The sequence below is a fragment of the Muntiacus reevesi genome, chromosome 3 (genome assembly GCF_963930625.1).
Source record: "Muntiacus reevesi chromosome 3, mMunRee1.1, whole genome shotgun sequence".
In the NCBI taxonomy this organism is placed as follows: Eukaryota; Metazoa; Chordata; class Mammalia; order Artiodactyla; family Cervidae; genus Muntiacus; species Muntiacus reevesi.
The window spans coordinates 271,683,727-271,704,865 of record NC_089251.1 but is presented as its reverse complement, the minus strand read 5'-3'; the positions used below and the strand labels follow the sequence as shown (position 1 = coordinate 271,704,865).

The 21,139-nt window shown below is 59.9% G+C and overlaps 1 long non-coding RNA gene across 15 annotated transcripts in view; it reads right to left on the bottom strand.

The window, feature by feature from the left end:
- LOC136165534 (uncharacterized) overlaps nucleotides 1-21,139 on the bottom strand; it is a 1,046,218-nt gene that overhangs the window by 219,877 nt on the left and 805,202 nt on the right. The gene's annotated exons all lie outside the window — the stretch shown is intronic.

Here is a 21,139-nt window from a genome sequence, read left to right as displayed (position 1 = left end):
CCGGTTCTTCTCAGAGGCCCCACAAGCAAGGATCAGGTCCCAGCATGGTCCCTGCACCAGGCCAGCCTTTCGGAGACTTTCCTGGCCTCCGGGCAAACTGCCCCACGAAGGGGCAGGCTGCGGGGATTGTGGCCAGACATACCCAGGCGATTCCCAGGCTCATCGGCGCTTGTGACCTAGTGGCTCAGTGGGCCTATTGCTCTCATTGCTGCCCTGAAGCTGCTGGAGAAAAAGGCTTTGGGCATCCAACCCGTTGCTCCCCACTTCCCTCTCACCAGGCCGTCTGAGCTCCAAGCACTTGCAGTGTGGAGAAAGCCTCTGCCAGCACCTCCCCTCCGAGTTGGTTTCAAAAGAGGCCTAGGCCAGGGGAAATATGCTAGGGGATGAGAGACTGGGGAGGCGACCAGGTATGTCTAGACACACACCCCGCAGCCTGCCCCTTCAAGGGGCAGCAGCCCCAGAGGCCAGGGAGGTCTGGGCAAGGCTGGCCAAGGACACGGGTCTTGCTGGGTCCTTCCCATGGCCTGTGGGGACTCTGAGCAGAACCTGCCCTTTCCCGCAGGAAGACCTCCCCAACTGCCTCCAAAGGCCGGTTTGCAAGCATTCTCGCCAGACTGCTGCCGCTCCCTGCCGAGGGAGGCCTGCATTTCCCGCAAGTCGCGCACTCTGCTCTTAAGCCCAGGAGAAAAGTGCTTCAGGGTGGTCCTTTCTCTGGGCCCTTGCCCCTGAGCCTGGAGTCAAGCTTGGACATCCACATTGCCAGGAAGAGCCAGAATCACATGCATATGTTTGTTCCTGTCCCCTGCACCTTCCAAGAACTTGGTTGAGCCAGAGTCTGTCAGACATGTCCTCCGCAGCCCCAGCAGGACTGCCTGTGTGTCAAGGGGCAGAGCTGATCTAGGGGCAGAGTGGGCCTCTTGCTCTCCCAGCTGCCCGGAGGCTGCTGGGCCAAAGAGGCCTTGGGCATCCACACACTTGCTCCGCACTTCCCTGTGACCAGGCCGTCTGAGCTCCAGGCTCTTGCTGTGTGAAAACAGCCCATGCCAGCACCTCCCCTCCGAGCAGGCCTTAAATTAGGCCAAGCACAGGGGAAATGCGCTAGGGGGTAAGAGACTGGGGAGGCGACCAGGCATGTCTGGACACACTCCCCGCAGCCTGCCCTTCATGGGGCAGCAGCCCTGGAGGCCCGGAAGGTCTGGGCAACCCTGGCAAAGGGCAGAGACCATGCTGGGTGCTGCCCCTGGCCTGTGGGTCCTCTCACCAGAACCACCCCTTTCTCGCATGAAGACCTCCCTGGTTGCCTCCAAGGGCCGGTTGCAAGCATTCTCGCCAGATGCCGCACCTCCCACCCCAAGGGAGGCTTGTTTTGCCCGCAAGTCGCGCAATCCGCTCCCAAGCCGGGAGAAAAGCACATCGGGGTTGTCCTTTCTCTGGGCCCTTGCCCCTGAGCCTGGAGTCAAGCGTGGAAGTCCACACTCCCAGGCTGAGGCAGAACCACATGCACATGTCTGTTACTGCGCCCTGAACCTTCCGAGAGCTCGAGTGAGCCAGAGTCTGTCAGGCAGCTCCTCGGCCACCCCAGCAGCACAGCCTGTGTGTCAAGGGGCAGAGCCGACCAAGGGGCAGAGTGGGCCTCTTGCTCTCCCAGCTGCCCTGAGGCTGCTGGTCTAAAGAGGCCTTGGGCATCCACCCCCTTGCTCCCCACTTCCCTCTCAGCAGGCCATCTGAGCTCCAAGCCCTTGCAGTGTGGAAACAGCCTCTGCCAGCACCTCCCCTCCGAGTAGGACTCAAAAGAGGCCTAGATCCAGGGGAAATGCGCTTTGGCTAAGAGACTGGGGAGGTGACCCGGCATGTCTAGACACACATCCCGCAGCCTGCCCCTTCATGGGGCAGCAGCCCCAGAGGCCAGGAAGGCCTGGGCAAGGCTGACCAAGGGCAGGAAACTTGCTGGGTGTTTCCCCTGGCCTGTGGGGACTCTGAGGAGAACCAGGCCTCTCCCGCAGGAAGACCTCCCCGACGGCCTCCAAAGGCCGGTTTGCAAACATTCTCGCCAGACTGCTGCCGCTCCCTGCACGAGGGGGGCCTGCTTTTCCCGCAAGTCGCACACTCTGCTCCGAAGCCCGGGAGAAAAGCGCTTCGGGGTGGTCCTCTCTCTTGGCCCTTGCCCCTGAGCCTGGAGTCAAGCTTGGACATCCACATTGCCAGGAAGAGGCAGAATCACATGCATACATTTGTTCCTGCCCCCTGCACCTTCCCCGCCATTGTTTGAGCCAGAGTCTGTCAGACACGTACTCCGCAGCCCGAGCAGGACTGCCTGTGTGTCAAGGGGCAGAGCCGACCTAGGGGCAGAGTGGACCTTTGTGACGGAGTTGTGGCCAGCAGATGAGAGGTCTTGCAAACAGGCCTTTGGAGGCTGCTGGTGAGGTCTTCCAACGGCAGAGTCCTGGTTCTGCTCAAATGCCCCAAGGCCATGGTCAGGTTACAGCATGGACCCTGAACCAGGACAGCCATGACCAGACCTTCCTGGCCTCCGGGGTTACTGCCTCACGAAGGGGCAGGCGGTGGGGAGTGTGTCCAGACATGCCCAGGCACCTCCCCAGGCTCATTCCCTGAGCGCCTTTCCCATGGTTCCTAGGCCTCATTTGAGGCCTACTTGGAAGGGAGGTTCCTGGCAGGGCCTCTTTCCAAACTGCAAGGGACTGGAGCCCTGACGGCCTGGTCAGAGGGAAGAGGCAAGCAAGAGGGTCGATGCCTAAGGCCTCTTTGTCACAGCAGCCTCAGGGCAGCAGGAAGAGCAAGTGGCCCACTGTGCCCCTAGGTCGGCCCTGCCCCTTCACACACAGGCGCTCCTGCTGGGCTTGCCCAGGAGCTGCCTGACAGACTCTTGCTCACCCAAGCTCTCTGATGGTGCAGGGGGCAGGAAAAGACATGTGCATGTGGTTCTGCCTTGGCCTGGGAGTGTGGAGCCCCTAGCTGGCCCCCAGGCTCAGGGGCAATGGCCCTGAGAGAGGACCACCTCGAAGCGCTTTTCTCCCGGGCTTGGGAGCAGAGTGCGCAGTTTCTGGGAAATGCGAGCCTCCCTCAGGGAGAGTGCTTGCAAACTGGCCTTTGGAGGCAGCCAGGGAGGTTTTCCAGCGGCAGAGTCCTGGTTCTGCTCAAAGGCCCCAAAGGCCACGGTCCGGTTCCAGCATGGAACCTGCCCCAAGACAGCCTTGTTCAGACCTTCCTGGCCTCCGGGGGAACTGTCCCACGAAGGGGCAGGCGGCGGGGAGTGTGTCCATACATGCCCAGTCGCCTTCACAGACTCATTCCATTAGGGCCTTTTCCCTGGTGCCTAGGCCTCATTTGAGGCCTACTAGGAGGGGAGGTTTCTGGCAGGGGCTCTCTCCACACTTCAAGGGTGTGGAGCACGGATGGCCTGGTCAGAGGGAAGAGGCCAGCAAGGGGGTCTATGCCCAAGGCCTCTTTGGCTCAGCAGCCGCAGGGCAGTAGGAAGAGCAAGTGGCCCATGTGCCCCTAGGTCGGTCCTGTCCATTCACACACAGGCGCTCCTGCTGGGCTTTGCCAGGAGCAGCCTGACATTCTCTGGTTCACCCGACCTCTCTGATGGTGCAGAGGGCCGGAAGAGACGTGTGCATGTGGTTCTGCCTTGGCCTGGGTGAGTGGAACCTCTAGCTGTCCTTAAGGCTCAGGGGCAAAGGCCTGAGAGAGGAATACCCCGAAGCGCTTTTCGCCCAGGCTTCGGAGCAGAATGCGCTGCTTGCCGTAAACGTGGGCCTCCCTCCGTGAGTGAGAGGCGGCCAACTGGAGAGAGTTCTTGCAAACCGGCCTTTGGAGGCTGCCGGTGAGGTCTTCCAGCGGCACACTGCTGGTCCAGCTCAGAGGACCCACAGGCCAGGGGGAGATCCCAGTAAGGACCCTGCCCCAGGCCAGCCTTGACCAGACCTTCCTGGCCTCCGGGGGTACTGCCCCAAAAGGGGCAGGTGGCGGGGAGTGTGTCCACACATGCCCAGGCGCCGCTCCAGTCTAATTCCCTTCGCGCCTTTCCCATGGTTCATAGTCCACATTTGAGGCCTACTTGGAGGGGAGGTTTCTGGCAGGGACTCTCTCCACACTGCCAGGGACTTGAGCCCAGAAGGCCTGGTAGGAGGGAAGAGGCCAGCAAGGGGGTCGATGCCCAAGGCCTCTTTGTCCCAGCAGCTTCAGGGCAGCAGGGTGAGCAAGTTGTCCCCTGTGCCCCTAGGTCGGCCCTGCCCCTTAACACACAGGCGCTGCTGCTGGGCTTGCCCAGGAGCTGCCTGACAGACTCTGGCTCACCCGAGCTCTCTGACGTTGCAGGGGACAGGGAGACTCGTGTGCATGTGGTTCTGCCTTGGCCTGGGAGTTTGGAGCCCCTAGCTCTCCCCCAGGCTCAGGGGCAAGGCCCTGAGATGGGACCACACAAGCGCTTTTCTCCTGGGCTTGGGAGCAGGTGCGTGGCTTGCTGGAATCGCGGGCCTCCCTCAGTGAGGGAGAGGTGCCCAACCGGCGAGAGTCCGTGCAAACCGGCCTTTGGAGGCTGCCAGTGAGGTGTTCCGGTGGCATAATACTGGTTCTGCTCAGATGCCCACAGGACAGGGGCAGGCCCCAGCAAGGACCCTGCCCCAGGCCAGCCTTGCGCAGACCTTCCTGGCCTCCGGGTGTACTGTCCCACGAAGATGCAGGTGGCAGGGAGTGTGTCCAGACATGCTCAGGCGCCTCCCCTGTCTCATTCCCTTAACATCTTTCTCAAGATACCTAGCCTCATTTGAGGTCTATTTGGAGGGGAGCTTTCTGGCAGGGACTCTCTCCACACTACAAGGGACCGGAGCCTGGACGCCCTGGTCAGAGGGAAGAGGCCAGCAATGGGGTAGATGTCCAAGGCTTCTTTGGCCCAGCAGACACTGGGCACCAGAGTGAGCAACTGGCCCTCACTGCCTCTAGATCGGCCCTGCCCCATCACACACAGGCGCTGCTGCTGGTCTTGCCCAGGTGCTGACAGACAGATTCTGGCTCTCCCAAGCTCTCTGACGGTGCAGGGGGCAGGACGAGACGTGTGCATGTGGTTCTGCCTTGGGCTGGGTGTGTGGAGCCCGTAGCTGTCCCCCAGGCACTGGGGCAAGGGCCTGAGAGCGGACGAACCCGATGCGCTATTTTCCTGGTCTTGGGAACAGAGTGCGTGGCTTGCGGGAAATGTGGGCCTCCCTCGGTGAGGGAGAGGACGCCAGCCTGTGAGAGTGCTTGCAAACCGGCCTTTGGAGGCTGCCGGTGAGGTATTCCGGCAGCAGAGTGCTGGTTGTGCTCAGAGGCCCCACATTCCAGGGACAGGTCCCAGCATGGACACTGCCCCAGGCCAGTCTTTACCAGACCTTCCTGTCCTTTGAGGGTAGTGCCCCACGAAGGGGCAGGCTGTGGGAAGTGTGTCCAGACATGCTCAGGCACCTCCCCAGGCTCATTCCCTGAGCACTTTTCCCCTGGTTCCTAGGCCGCATTTGAGGCCTACTTAGAGGGGAGGTTTCTGGCAGGGGCTCTCTCCACAGTGCTAGGGCCATGAGCGAAGACGGCATGGTCAGGGGGAAGAGGCCAGCAAGGGGGTCGATGCCCAAGGCCTCTTTGGCCCAGCAGCCTCAGGACAGCAGGAAGAGCAAGTGGCCCACTGTTCCCCTAGGTTGGCCCTGCCCCTTCACACACAGGCCCTGCTGCTGGGTTTGCCCAGGAGCTGCCTGACATACTCTGGCTCACCCGAGGTCTCTGACGGTGCAGGGGGCAGGAAGACTCGTGTGCATGTGGTTCTGCCTTGGCCTGGGAGTTTGGAGCCCTCGATGTCTCACAGGCTCAGGGGCAAGGCCCTGAGAGGGGACCACCCAAGCGCTATTGCCCTGGGCTTGGAAGCAGAGTGGGTGGCTTGCGGGAATCGCGAGCATCCCTCGGTGAGGGAGAGGTTGCCAGCTGGAGAGAGTACTTGCAAACCGGCCTTTGGAGGCTGCCGGTGATGACTTCCAGTGGCACAGTGCTGGTTCTGCACAGAGGATCCACAGGCCCGCGGCAGGTCCCAGCACGGACCCTGCCCAGGCCAGCCTTGTCCAGACCTACCTGGCCTCCGAGGATACTGCCTCACGAAGGGGCAGGCAGTGGGGAGTGTGTCCAGACATGCCCAGGCACCTCCCCAGGCTCATTCCCTGAGCGCCTTTCCCATGGTTCCTAGGCCTCATTTGAGGCCTGCTTGGAGGGGAGGTTTCTGGCAGGGCCTCACTCCAAACTGCAAGGGACTGGAGCCCGGACGGCCTGGTCAGAGGGAAGAGGCCAGCAAGGGGGTCGATGCCCAAGGTCTCTTTGTCCCAGAAGCGTCAGTGCAGCATTGTGAGCAAGTGGCCCTCAGTGCCGCTAGGTCGGCCCTGCCCCATCACACACAGGCATTGCTGCTGGGCCTACCCAGGAGCTGCCTGACAGACTCTTGCTCACCCAAGCTCTCTCACGGTGCAGGGGTAGGAAAATACTTGTGCATGTGGTTCTTCCTTGGCTGGGTGTGTGGAGCCCCTAGCTGGCGCCCAGGTTTGGGGCAAGGTCCCTGAGAGAGCGCAACCCCGAAGCGCTTTTCTCCCGGGCTTGGGGGCAGAGGGCGCAGCTTACGGGAATTGCGGGCCACCCTCGGGGAGGGTGCTTGCAAACTGGCCTTTGGAGGCAGCCGGGGAGGTCTTCCAGCGGCAGAGCGCAGGTTCTGCTCAGAGGCCCCACAGGCGAAAGGGAGGTGCCAGCATGGACACTGCCCCAGGAGAGCCTTGTCCAGACCTTTCTGGCCTACGGGGGAACTGCCCCACGAAGGAGCAGGCTGCGGGAACTGAGTCCAGACATGCTCAGTCACCTCCCCAAGCTCATTCCGTGAGCGCTTTTCCCTGGTGCCTAGGCCGCATTTGAGGCCTAATTGGAGGGGAGCTTTCTGGCAGGGCCTCTCTCCACACTACAAGGGCCTGGACCTCTGATGGCCAGGTCAGAGGGAAGAGGCCAGCAAGGGAGTCGATGCCCAAGGCCTGTTTGGCCCAGCAGCCTCAGGGCAGCAGGGGAAGCAAGTGGCCAACTGTGCCCCTAGGTCGGTCCTGTCCCGTCACACACAGGCGCGGCTGCTGGGCTTGCCCAGTAGCTGCCTGACACACTCTGGCTCACCCGAGCTCTCTGACGGTGCAAGGGGCAGGAAGATACGTGTGCATGTGGTTCTGCCTTGGCCTGGGTGTGTGGAGCCCCTTGTTGTCCCCAAGTACCAGGCCAAGCGCCTGACAGCGGACAAACCCGATGCGCTACTGTCCTGGGCTTGGGACCAGAGTGGGTGACTTGCGGGAAACGCGGGTCTCCCTCGGGGTGAATGCTTGCAAACCGGCCTTTGGAGGCAGCCGGGAGGTCTTCCAGTGGCAGAGTGCTGGATTTGCTCTGTGGCCCCACAGGCCAGGGGCAGGTACCAGCATGGACCCTGCTCCAGCCCAGCCATGCCCAGACCTTCCTGGCCTCTGGGGGTACTGCCCAATGAAGGAGCAGGCTGTGGAATGTGTGTCCAAACATGCCAAGGCGCCTCGCTAGGCTCATTCCATTAGCTCCTTTTCCCTGTTGCCTAGGCCTTTTGAGGCCTACTTGGAGGGGAAGTTTCTGGCAGGGGCTCTCTCCACACTGCAAGGGTCTGGAGGACAGATGGCCTGGTCAGAGGAAAGAGGCCAGCAAGGGGGTCGTTTCCCAAGGCCTCTTTGTCCCAACAGCCTCAGGGCAGCAGGAAGAGCAGTGGCGCACTGTGCCCCTAGATAGGCCCTGACCCTTCACACAGAGGCGCTGCTGCTGGACTTGCCCAGGGGCAGCCTGACAGGATCTGGCTCACCCGAGCTCTCTGATGGTGCAGAGGGCCAGAAGAGACGTGTGCATGTGGTTCTGCCTTGGCCTGGGTGAGTGGAACACCTAGCTGTCCCCAGGCTCCGGGGCAAATGCCTGAGAGAGGAACACACCGAAGTGCTTTTCTCCCAGGCTTGGGAACAGAGTGCGCGGCTTGTGGGAAAGACGGGCCTCACTCAGTGAGGAGAGGCGGCCAGCTGGTGAGACTGCATGCAAACCGGCCTTTGGAGGCGGCCGGTGAGATCTTCCAGCGGCACAATGTTGATTCTGCTCAGAGTACCCACCAGCCAGGGGTAGGTCCCAGCATGGACCCTGCCAAGGCCAGCCTTGACCATACCTTCCTGGCTTCCGCGGGAACAGACCCACGAAGGGGCAGGTGGCAGGGAGTGTGTCAAGACATGCACAAAAGCCTCCCCAGTCTCATTCCCTTAGCGCCTTTCCCATGGTTCAGAGGCCTCATTTGAGGGCTACTTGGAGGGGAGGTTTGCGGCAGGGGCTCTCTCCACACTGCAAGGGCCTAGAGCCCGGACGGCTGGTCAGAGGGAAGAGGCCAGCAAGGGGGTCAATGCCCAAGGCCTCTTTGTCCCAGGAGCCTCAGGGCAGCAGGGTGAGCAAGTGGCCCACTGTGCCCCTTGGTCGGTCCTGACCCTTCACACACTGGGGCTGCTGCTTGGCTTGCCCAGGAGCTCCCTGACAGACTCTGGTTCACCCGACTTCTCTGATGGTGCAGGGGACAGAAAGACTCCTGTACACATGGTTCTGCCTTGGCCTGGGAGTTTGGAACCCCTAGCTGACCCCAGTTTCAGGGGCAAGGCCCTGAGAGGGGACCACACAAGAGCTTTTTTCCTGGGCTTGGGAACAGAGTGCATGGCTTGCGGGAACCGCAGTCATCCCTCGGTGAGGGAGAGGTGGACTGCCAGCGAGAGAGCTTGCAAACTGGCCTTTGGAGGCTGCCGGGGAGGTCTTCCATCGCCACAGTGCTGGTTCTACTCAGAGGCCCCACAGGCCAGGGGCAGGTCGAGCACGGACCCTGCCCAGGCCAGCCTTGACCAGACATTTCTGGCCTCCGGGGGTACTGCCTCACGAAGGGACAGGCGGCGGGGACAGTGTCGAGACATGCCCAGGCACCTCCCCAGGCTCATTCCATTATGCCTTTTTCCTGGTGCCTAGGCCTCATTTGAGGCCTACTTGCAGGGGAGGTTTCTGGCAGGGGCTCTCTCCACATTTCAAGGGCCTGGAGCACAGAAGGCCTGGTCAGAGGGAAGAGGCCAGCAAGGGGGTCGATGCCCAAGGCCTCTTGGTCCCAACAGCCTCAGGGCAGCAGGGTAAGCAAGTGGCCCACTTTGCCCCTAGGTCGGCCCTGCCCCTTCACACACAGGCTCTGCTGTTGGGCTTGCCCAGGAGCTGCCTAACAGACTCTGGCTCACCTGAGCTCTCTGATGGTGCAGGGGGCAGGAAGACTCGTGTGCATGTTGTTCTGCCTTGGCCTGGGAGTGTTGAGCCCCTAGCTGGCCCCCAGGGTCAATGGAAAGGGCCCTTAGAGAGGACCACCCCGAAGCGCTTATCTCCCGGGCTTGGGAACAGAGTGCACAGCTTGCGGGAAGCGCGGGCCTCCTTTGAGGAGGCTGCTTGCAAAGCGGCCTTTGGAGGCAGCCGGGGAGGTCTTCCAGCGGCAGAGTCCTGATTCTGCTCAGAGGCCCCACAGGCCACGGGCAGGTTCCAGCATGTGCCCTGCCCCAGGCCAGCCGTGACCAGACCTTCCTGGCCTCTGGGGGGTACTGCCCCAGGAAGGTGCAGGCAGCAGGGCATGAGTCCAGACATGCTCAGGCACCTCCCCAGGCTCATTCCATTAGCGCCTTTTCCCTGGTGCCTATGCCTCATTTGAGTCCTACTAGGAGTGGAGGTTTCTGGCAAGTCTCTCTTCACACTGCAAGGGCCTGGAGCCCGGACGGCTTGGTCAGAGGGAAGAGGCCCGCAACGGGGTCATTGCCCAAGGCCTCTTTGACCCAGCAGCCTCAGGGCAGCAGGGAGAGCAAGTGGCCCACTGTGCCCCTAGGTCGGCCCTGCCCCTTCACACACAGGCGCTGCTGCTGGGCTTGCCTAGGAGCTGCCTAAAAACTGTGGATCACCCGAGCTCTCTGTCGGTGCAGAGGGCAGGAAGAGCCGTGTGCATGTGGTTCTGCCTTGGCCTGGGTGTGTGGAGCCCCTGGCTGTCTCCCAGGTTCAGGGGCAATGGCCTGTGAGTGGATCACCCTGAAGCAGTTTTCTCCCAGGCTTCGGAGCAGAGTGCGCGGCTTGCGGGAAACGCAGGCGTCCCTTGGTGAGGGAGAGGCAACCATGTGGCGAGAGTGCTTGCAAACCGGCCTTTGGAGGTTGCCGGTGAGGTCTTCCAGCGGCACAGTGCTGGTTCTGCTCAGAGGACCCACAGGCCATGGGCAGGTCCCAGGAAGGACCCTGCACCAGGTCAGCCTTGACCAGACATTCCTGGCCTCTGGGGGTACTGCACCACAAAGGGGCAGGTGGCGGGCAGTGTGTCCAGACATGCCCAGGCACCTCCCCAGTCTAATTCCTTTCGCGCCTTTCCCATGCTTTATAGGCCACTTTTGAGGCCTACTTGGAGGGGAGGTTTCTGGCATGGCCTCTCTCCAACTGCAACGGACTGGAGTCTGGGCGGCCTGGTCAGAGTGAAGAGGCCAGCAAGTGGGTTGATGTCCAAGGCCTCTTTGTCCCAGCAGCCTCAGGGCAGCAGGGTGAGCAAGTGACCAAATGTGCCCCTAGGTCAGCCCTGCCCCTTCACACACAGGCACTCCTGCTGGGCTTGCCCAGGAGCTACCTGACAGACTCTTGCTCACCCGAGCTCTCTGACGGAACAGAGGGCCGGAAGAGACGTGTGCATGTGGTTCTGCCTTGGCCTGTGTGTGTGGAGCCCCTAGCTGTCTCCCAGGCTCATGGGCAAAGGCCTGAGATGGGACCACACAAGCGCTTTACTCACAGGCATGGGAGCAGAGTGCGCGGCTTGCGGGAAACGTGGGCCTCCGTCGGTGAGGGAGAGGCAGCCAGCCTGCGAGAGTGCTTGCAAGCCAGCCTTTGGAGGCTGCTGGTGACGTCTTCCAACGGCACAGTGTTGTTTCTGCTCAGAGGCCCCACAGGACAGGGGCAGGCCCCAGCAAGGACCCTGCCCCAGAACGGCCTTGACGAGACCTGCCTGGCCTCTGGGTGTACTGCCCCACGAAGAGGCAGGCTGCAGGGAGTGTCTCCAGACATGCCCAGGCGCCTCCCCAGTCTCATTCCCTGAGCACCTTTCCCATGATACCTAGGCCTCATTTGAGGCCTACTTGGAGGGGAGGATTCTGGCAGGGCCTCTCTCCACACTGCAAGGGACTGGAGCCGGGACGGCCTCATCAGAGGGAAGAGGCCAGCAATGGGGTCGATGTCCAAGGCCTCTTTGGCCAAGCAGCCTCAGGGCAGCAGGGTGAGCAAGTGGCCGTCACTTCCCCCAGGTCGGCCCTGCCCCATCACACACAGGCGCTGTTGCTGGGCTTGCCCAGGCACTGACTGACACACTCTGGCTCACCCGAGCTCTCTGACGGTGCAAGGGGCAGGAAGAGACGTGTTCATGTGGTTCTGCATCGGCCTGGGTGTGTGGATCCCCAGTCGTCCCCAAGGCAATTGGCCAAGAACCTGAGAGCAGATGACCCCGATGCGCTATTGTCGTGGGCTTGGGAGCAGAGTGCATGGCTTGTGGGAAATGCGGGTCTCCCTCGGATAGTGTGATTGCAAACTGGCCTTTGGAGGCAGCCGGGGAGGTCTTCCAGTGCCAGAGTGCTGCAATTGCTCTGTGGCCCCACAGGCCTGGGGCAGGTCCCAGCATGGATCCTGCTCCAGACCAGATTGGCCCAGACCTTCCTGGCCACTGGGGGGTACTGCCCCATGAAGGAGCAGGCTGTGGGGTGTGTGTCCATACATGCCCAGGCGTCTCCCCAGGCTCATTTTATTAGCGCCTTTTCCCTGGTGCCTAGGTCTCATTTGAGGCCTACTTGCAGGGGAGGTTTCTGGCACGGGCTCTCTCCACACTGCAAGGGTCTGGAGGACGGATGGCCTGGTCAGAGGAAAGAGGCCAGGAAGGGGGTCGATGCCCAAGGCCTCTTGGTCCCAGCAGCCTCAGGGCAGCAGGGTAAGCAAGTGGCCCACTGTGCCCCTAGGTCGTCCCTACCCCTTCACACACAGGCTCTGCTGTTGGGCTTGTCCAGGAGCTGCCTGACAGACTCTGGCTCACCTGAGCTCTCTGATAGTGCAGGGGGCAGGAAGACTCGTGTGCATGTGGTTCTGCCTTGGCCTGGGAGTGTGGAGCCCCTAGCTGGCCCCCAGGCTCAATGGAAAGGGCCCTGAGAGAGGACCACCCTGAAGCGCTTTTCTCCCGGGCTTGGGAATAGAGTGCCCAGCTTGCGGGAAGTGCGGGCCTCCTTTGGGAAGGGTGCTTGCAAACCGGCCTTTGGAGGCAGCCGGGGAGGTCTTCCAGCAGCAGAGTCCTGGCTCTGGTCAGAGGCCCCACAGGCCACGGGCAGGTTCCAGCATGTGCCCTGCCCCAGGCCAGCCTTGCCTAGACCTTCCTGGCCTCCGGGGCGTACTGTCCCACGAAGGTGCAGGCGGCAGGGCGTGTGTCCAGACATGCTCAGGGACCTCCCCAGGCTCATTCCATTAGCGCCTTTTCCCTGGTGCCTATGCCGCATTTGAGTCCTACTAGGAGTGGAGGTTTCTGGCAAGGGCTCTATCCACACTGCAAGGGCCTGGAGCCTGGACGGCTTGGTCAGAGGGATGAGGCCCGGTAACCATTGGCCCTTTGGGGGTCAATGCCCAAGGCCTCTTTGACCCAGGAGCCTCAGGGCAGCAGGGAGAGCAAGTGGCCCACTGTGCCCCTAGGTCGGCCCTGCCCCTTCAAACACAGGCGCTGCTGCTGGGCTTGCCCAGGAGCTGCCTGACAGACTCTTGCTCACCCGAGCTCTCTGACGGTATAGAGGGCCGGAAGAGACATGTGCATGTGGTTCTGCCTCTGCCTGCGTGTGTGGATCCCCTACTTGTCCCCAAGGCAATTGGCCAAGGGCCTGAGACCGGACGAACCCGATGCGCTATTGTCCTGGGCTTGGGAGCAGAGGGCGTGGCTTATGGGAAATGCGGGTCTCCCTCGGGTAGAGTGCTTGCAAACTGGCCTTTGGAGGCAGCCGGGGAGGTCTTCCAGCGCCAGAGTGCTGGATTTGCTCTGTGGCCCCACAGGCCTGAGGCAGGTCCCAGAATGGATACTGGTCCAGACCAGCCTTGTTCAGACCTTCCTGGCCTCCGGGGTTACTGCCCCATGAAGGAGCAAGCTGTGGGGTGTGTGTCCATACATGCCCAGGCGCCTCCACAGACTCTTTCAATTAGCACCTTTTCCTGGTGCCTAGGCCTCATTTGAGGCCTACTTGGAGGGGAGGTTTCTGGCAGGGGCTCTCTCCACACTTCAAGGGTCTGGAGCACGGATGGCCTGGTCAGAGGGAAGAGGCCAGCAAGGGAGTCAATGCCCAAGGCCTCTTTGTCCCAACAGCCTCAGGGCAGCAGGAAGAGCAGGTGGCCCACTGTGCCCCTAGGTCGACCCTGCCACATCACACACAGGCGCTGCTACTGGGCTTGCCCAGGAGCTGCCTGAAAGACTCTGCTCACCCAAGCTCTCTGACGGTGTAGGGGGCAGGAAAAGACATGTGCATGTGGTTCTGCCTTGGCCTGGGAGTGTGGAGCCCCTAGCTGGCCCCAGGCTCAGGGGCAATGGCCCTGAGAGAGGACCACCTAGAAGCGCTTTTCTCCCGGGGTTAGGAGCAGAGTGCACAGCTTCTGGGGAATGCGGGCGTCTCTCGGGGAGAGTGCTTGCAAACTGGCCTTTGGAGGCAGCCGGGGAGGTCTTCCAGCGGCAGAGTCCTGGTTCTGCTCAAAGGCCCCACAGGCCACGGGCCGGTTCCAGCATGGACCCTGCCCCAGGTCAGCCTTGTCCAGACCTTCCTGGCCTCCGGGAGAACTGCCCCACGAAGGGGCAGGCTGCAGGGAGTGTGTCCATACATGCCCAGTCGCCTCCACAGACTCATTCCATTAGCGTCTTTTCCTTGGTGCCTAGGCCTCATTTGAGGCCTACTTGGAGGGGAGGTTTCTGGCAGGGGCTCTCTCCACACTTCAAGGGTCTGGAGCATGGATGGCCTGGTCAGAGGAATGAGGCCAGCAAGGGGGTTGAATACCCAGGCCTCTTTGGCACAGCAGCTGCAGGGCAGCAGGAAGAGCAAGTGGCGCACTGTGCCCCTAGGTCGGTCCTGCCCATTCACACACAGGTGCTCCTGCTGGGCTTGCCCAGGAGCAGCCTGACATTCTCTGGCTCACCCGAGGTCTCTGATGGTGCAGAGGGCCAGAAGAGACGTGTGCATGTGGTTCTGCCTTGGCCTGGGTGAGTGGAACACCTAGCTGTCCCCAGGCTCCGGGGCAAATGCCTGAGAGAGGAACACACCGAAGTGCTTTTCTCCCAGACTTGGGAACAGAGTGCTTGGCTTACGGGAAAGACGGGCATCCCTCGGTGAGGGAGAGGCGGCCAGCTGGTGAGACTGCTTGCAAACCTGCCTTTGGGGGCGGCCTGTGAGGTCTTCCAGCGGCACAATGTTGATCCTGCTGAGAGTACCCACCTGCCAGGGGCAGGTCCCAGCATGGACCCTGCCCAAGGCCAGCCTTGACCAGACCTTCCTGGCTTCCGCGGGAACTGCCGCACGAACGGGCAGGTGGCGGGGAGTGTGTCAAGACATGCCCAGAAGCCTCCCCAGTCTTATTCCCTTAGCGCCTTTCCCATGGTTCCTAGGCCTCATTTGAGGGCTACTTGGAGGAGAGGTTTGTGCCAGGGGCTCTCTCCACACTGCAAGGGCCTAGAGCCCAGACGGCCTGGTCAGAGGGAAGAGGCCAGCTAGGGGGTCGATGCCCAAGGCCTCTTTGTCCCAGGAGCCTCAGGGCAGCAGGGTGAGCAAGTGGCCCACTGTGCCCCTAGGTCGGTCCTGACCCTTCACACACTGGCGCTGCTGCTTGGTTTGCCCAGGAGCTCCCTGACCGACTCTGGCTCACCCAACCTCTCTGACGGTGCAGAGGACAGGAAGACTCGTGTGCACGTGGTTCTGCCTTGGCCTGGGAGTTTGGAGCCCCTAGCTGACCCCAGTTTCAGGGGCAAGGCCCTGAGAGGGGACCACACAAGAGCTTTTTTCCTGGGCTTGGGAACAGAGTGCATGGCTTGCGGGAATCGCAGTCATCCCTTGGTGAGGGAGAGGTTGACTCCTGGCGAGAGTGCTTGCAAACCGGCCTTTGGAGGCTGCCGGGGAGGTCTTCCATCGCCACAGTGCTGGTTCTGCTCAGAGGCCCCACAGGGCAGTGGCAGGTCCCAGCACGGACCCTGACCCAGGCCAACCTTGACCAGACCTTCCTGGCCTCCGGGGTTACTGCCTCACGAAGAGGCCGGCGCGGGGACAGTGTCGAGACCTGCCCAAGCACCTCCCCAGGCTCATTCCATTATGCCTTTTCCCTGGTGCCTAGGCCTCATTTGAGGCCTACTTGGAGGGGAGGTTTCTGGCAGGGGGCTCTCTCCACATTGCAAGGGCCTGGAGCCCAGAAGGCCTGGTCAGAGGGAAGAGGCCAGCAAGGGGGTCGATGCCCAAGGCCTCCTTGGCCCAGCAGCCTTAGGGCAGCAGGGAGAGCAAGTGGTCCATTGTGCCCCTAGGTCAGCCCTGCCCCTTCACACACAGGCGCTGCTGCTGGCTTGCCCAGGAGCTGCCAAACAGACTGGCTCACCCGAGCTCTCTCACAGGGCAGAGGGCCAGAAGAGACGTGTGCATATGGTTCTGCCTTGACCTGGGTGTGGGGATCCCCTAGCTGTAACCAAGGCACTGGGTCAAGAGCATGAGAGCGGACGAACCTAATGTGCTATTGTCCTGGGCTTGGGAGCAGAGTGCGTGGCTTGCGAGAAACGCGGGTCTCCCTTGGGGACAGTGCTTGCAAACCGGCCTTTGGAGGCTGCCAGTGAGGTCTTCCAGCGGCACAGTGCTGTATCTGATCAGAGGCCCCACAGGCCAGGGGCAGGTCCCAGCATGGACCCTCCCCCAGGCCAGCCTTGACCAGATCTTTCTGGCCTCTGGGGGTACAGCCTCATGAATGGGCAGGCGGCGGGGAGTGTCTACAGACATGACCAGGCGCCTCCCCAGTCTCATTTCCTTAGCTCCTTTCCCATGATTCCTAGACCTCATTTGAGGCCTACTTGGAAGGGAGGTTCCTGGCAGGGCCTCTCTCCAAACTGCAAGAGACTGGAGCCTGGACGGCCTGGTCAGAGGAAAGAGGCCAGCAAGGGGGTCGATGCCCAATGCCTCTTGGTCCCAGCAGCCTCAGGGCAGCAGGGTAAGCAAGTGGCCCACTGTGCCCCTAGGTCGGCCCTGCCCCTTCACACACAGGCTCTGCTGTTGGGCTTGCCCAGGAGCTGCCTGACAGACTCTGGCTCACCTGAGCTCTCTGATGGTGCAGGGAGCAGGAAGACTCGTGTGCATGTGGTTCTGCCTTGGCCTGGGTGTTTGGAGCCCCAAGCTGTCCCCCACGCCTAGGGGCAAATCCATTAGAGGGGACCACTCAAGCACTTTCCTCCTGGGCTTAGGAGCAGAGTGCGTGGCTTGCGGGAATCGCGGGCCTCCCTCGGTGAGGGAGAGGTTGCCAGACAGCGAGAGTGCTTGCAAACCGGCCTTTGGAGGCTGCCGATGAGGTCTTCCATGGCCACAGTGCTGTTTCTGCTCAGAGGCTCCACAGGCCAGTGGCAGGTCCCAGCACGGACCCTGCCCCAGGCCAGCCTTGACTGGACCTTCCTGGCCTCCGGAGATACTTCCTCACAAAGGGGCAGGCGGCGGGGTATGTGTCATAACATGCCCAGGGTCCTCCACAGGCTCATTCCCTGAGCGCCTTTCCCTTGGTTCATAGGCCTCATTTGAGGCCTACTTGGAGGGTCGGTTTCTGGCAGGGCCTCTCTCCACACTGCAAGGGACTGGAGCCCGGACGGCCTGGTCAGAGTGAAGAGGCCAGGAACGGGTTCGATGCCCAAGGCCTCTTTATCCCAGCAGCCTCAGGGCAGCAGGGTGAGCAAGTGGCCTTCAGTGCCCCTAGGTCAGCCCTGCCCCATCACACACAGGCGCTGCTTCTGGGATTCCCCAGGAGCTGCCTGACAGACTCTGGCTCACCCGAGCTCTCTGACGGTACAGAGGGTAGGAAAAGACGTGTGCATGTGCTTCTGCCTTGGCCTGGGAGTGTGGAGTCCCTAGCTGGCCCCCAGGCTCTATGGAAAGGGCCCTGAGCGAGGACCACCCCGAAGCGCTTTTCTCCCGGGCTTGGGAGCAGAGTGCGCAGCTTGCGGGAAGCGCGGGCCTCCTTCGGGGATGGTGCTTGCAAACCGGCCTTTGGAGGCAGCCAGGGAGGTCTACCAGCGGCAGAGTCCTGGTTCTGCTCAGAGGCCCCACAGGCCACGGGCAGGTTCCAGCATGGACCCTGCCCCAGGCCAGCCTTGCCCAGCCCTTTCTGGGCTCTGGGGGGTACTGCCCCACGAAGGTGCAGGCCGCAGGGCGTGTGTCCCAACATGCTCAGGCACCTCCCCAGGCTCATTCCATTAGCGCCTTTTCCCTGGTGCGTATGCCTCATTTGAGGCCTACTAGGAGTGGAGGTTTCTGGCAGGGGCTTCTCCACACTGCAAGGGCATGTAGCCCGGATGTCCTGGTCAGAGGGAAGAGGCCCACAAAGGGGTCAATGCCCAAGGCCTCTTTGGCCCAGTAGCCTCAGGGCAGCAGGGAGAGCAAGTAGCCCACTGTGCCCCTAGGTCGGCCCTACCCCTTCAAACACAGGTGCTGCTGCTGGGCTTGCCCAGGAGCTGCGTAACAGACTGTGGCTCACCCGAGCTCTCTGACGGTGCAGAGGGCCGGAAGAGCCATGTGCATGTGGTTCTGCCTTGGCCTGGGTGTGTGGAGCACTTAGCTTTCTCCCAGGTTCAGGGGCAATGGCCTGAGAGAGGATCACCCCGAAGCCCTTTTCTCCCAGGCTTCAGAGCAGAGTGCGCGGCTTGCGGGAAATGCAGGCGTCCCTCGGTGAGGGAAAGGCAGCCAGCCGGTGAGAGTGCTTGCAAACCGGACTTTGGAGGTTGCTGGTGAGGTCTTCCAGCGGCACAGTGCTGGTTCTGCTCAGAGGACCCACAGGCCAGGGGCAGCTCCCAGCAAGGACCCTGCACCAGATCAGCCTTTCCCAGACCTTCCTGTCCTCCGGGGGTACTGCCCCACGAAGGGGCAGGTGGCAGGGAGTGTGATCAGACATGCCCAGTCCTCTCCCCAGTCTCAATCCATTAGCGCCTTCCCATGATTCCTAGACCTCATTTGAGTCCTACTAGGAGGGGAGGTTTCTGGCAGGGCCTCTCTCCACACTGCAGGGGACTGGAGCCCGGACGGCCTGGTCAGAGGGAAGAGGCCTGCACGGGGGTCGTTGTCCATGGCCTCTTCGTCCCAGCAGCCTCAGGGCAGCAGGGTAAGCAAGTTTCCCTCAGTGCCCCTAGGTCGGCCCTGCGCCATCACACGCAGGCGCTGTTGCTGGGTTTGCCCAGGAGCTGCCTGACAGACTCTGGCTCACCCAAGCTCTCTGACGTTGCAAGGGGCAAGAAGAGACATGTGCATGTGGTTCTGCCTTGGCCTGGTTGTGTGCAGCCGCTAGGTGTCTCCCAGGCTCAGGGGCAAAGGCCTGAGAAAGGAACACCCTGAAGCGCTTTTCTCCAAGTCTTGGGAGCAGAGTGCGCGGATTGCGGGAAACGCGGGTCTACCTCGGGGAAAGTGCTTGCAAACCGGCCTTTGGAGGCTGCTGGTGAGGTCTTCTATCGGCAGAGTGCTAGATTTGCTCTGTGGACCCACAGGCCAAGGGCAGGTCCCAGCATGGACCCTGCCCGAGGCCAGCCTTGCCCAGACATTCCTGAACTCCGGGGGTACTGCCCCACGAAGGAGCAGGCTGCGGGGTGTGTGTCCATACATGCCCAGGCGCCTCCCTAGGCTCATTCCATTAGCGCCTTTTCCCAGGTTCCTAGGCCTCATCTGAGGCCAAATTGGAGGGGAGGGTTCTGGCAGGGGCTCTCTCCACACTGCAAGGGTCTGGACCATGGATGGCCTGGTCAGAAGGAAGAGGCCAGCAAGGGTATTGATGCCCAAGGCCTCTTTGGCCCAGCAGCCTCAGGGCAGCAGGGGGAACAAGTGGCCCACTGTGCCCCTAGGTCGGCCCTGCCTCTTCACACAGAGGCTGCCGGGGTCCAGCCTCGACATGATCCAGGGGGTACCTCAGGATGAACCGCGTTGGCGAGAGAGAAAGAGACGTGAGACTAGCCTTGATAGGCCCAAGTCTGTGTTTTACTTTCTGATAACTGGGTTTATACCCTTTCACAGAACGTTTTTAAGGTACAAGATGTTTACTCATGATTTCACAGGATTAGCATACATCATTTTGATTTTTAGGAAAAGCAGGATTTTTTTGCTTTCTAATTCTATAGTAGTTTTTAGCACATGATCTTCTGGCCTTGAGGCTATTAACATTTTATGCAGGTCAAGTGATTGTAAACCTATTTTCCGTTTTTATGGTGACCTTAACTGAAAGGTAACAGGGTCATAGGGAAACAGTACAGAGTAGAATTATATTCTTCTTAATACAAAAATTAATCTTAGTGCAAAAGTTGTCAGTTGCGTTTATCTAAGAAGTTTACCCCTTACAGACTCTGCGGCTTCAGTGAGGCAGCTTCTGCCCTAGTACTCCTGACTGACAATTAACAACCGTCTCATTGGTACCACACTAGGGCTAAGTTCTTATTTGTCTAGATCTTTAACTATATTAACAATGGTTTTTATAACACAACCTTAGCACATTAAAGGCAAAAATACAGCAAGCAAAACACAGCAAGCAAATCACAACCCAATAACCACCTATAGAATAATTTTCTTATGTTTCCTAATAGGACTCCTTTACCCCTTAAAAGGGCTCTATGTCTATTAGGGCTTTTATAGAATCAGGTTCTTCATGCTATTTTATGATTAGGATATTATAAGCAATCATGCATATTAGTACCAAGCGCATAAATGCATTTGGCTAACAAAACTACCAGCAGAGGTGTTTGAATTAAAACACTCCTTTCACCCTGAATAATCTCATAAAAAACTACCACCTGGGAAACTTATTGATTAAAGTTCTAAATTGATTCTTATTTGGGAAGAGATCGGGGAAGGCCTTCCTGTCTGTGTCAGAGAAATTAGGGAGTAGTTCACTGAGGCAGGCATCAGAAAGACAGATATCATCTTTAAGGTTAGAGCCGGGGGCAGATTTTCAAAATCCCTGAAAACCTGATCTGCCTTGCCTGTCAGGCTTTCTCCTCGTGACCTTGTCATGGGTGGGATCTCGTGAGCTAGCCTTTTCAAAAACCCCTGAAAACCTGATTTGTCTTGCCCGTCAGGTTTTCTCCCTTACGGCCTTGTTAGGGGTAGGGTTTCGTGAGCTGACTTTTTCGAAACCCCTGAAAACCTGATTCGCCTTGCCTGTCAGGTTATCTCCCTTACGGCCTTGTTAGGGGTAGGGTTTCGTGAGCTGACTTTTTCGAAACCCCTGAAAACCTGATTCGCCTTGCCCATCAGGTTTTCTCCCCTATGGCCTTTTTAGGGGTAGGGTCTCATGTGTTGGCTCCCGGCATCTCGCCCTTTTTTTACTTTTTAAGACAGCCAGATGGATCTGAGTCGCAAGCTTTTGAGTGCTCTGCCGGAGAGTTCTGACGATGCGAGGAAGGATTATAATGAATAGTAAAACTAGTGCTGCTACAGCTGCATAACTGAAAATAGTTGATAGGATATTTTTTTCAGTAATAAAGTTAGAAAAGTTATGAAAAATATCGTTAGCAGCTCCTGTAGTAATAAAGTCCAGGCGGGAATGTTCTAATGTTTTTATCTGACCGTGAAGCTCTCCAAGATCTAAAGTAATGCTGGAGCTATTCCATATACCCGAAATATGATTTTTAATCTTTTCTCCATTGTAATCCATATCATTTACTTTTGGGGGGCATTACACAGATCTACCGATAATCAGCGTGACAGGATAACGCTAACTTTACCCTTAAAGCCTGTAACTCAGTTCCAATATGCATGACTGCTTCTTCCAGGGCATCTATTTTTACTTC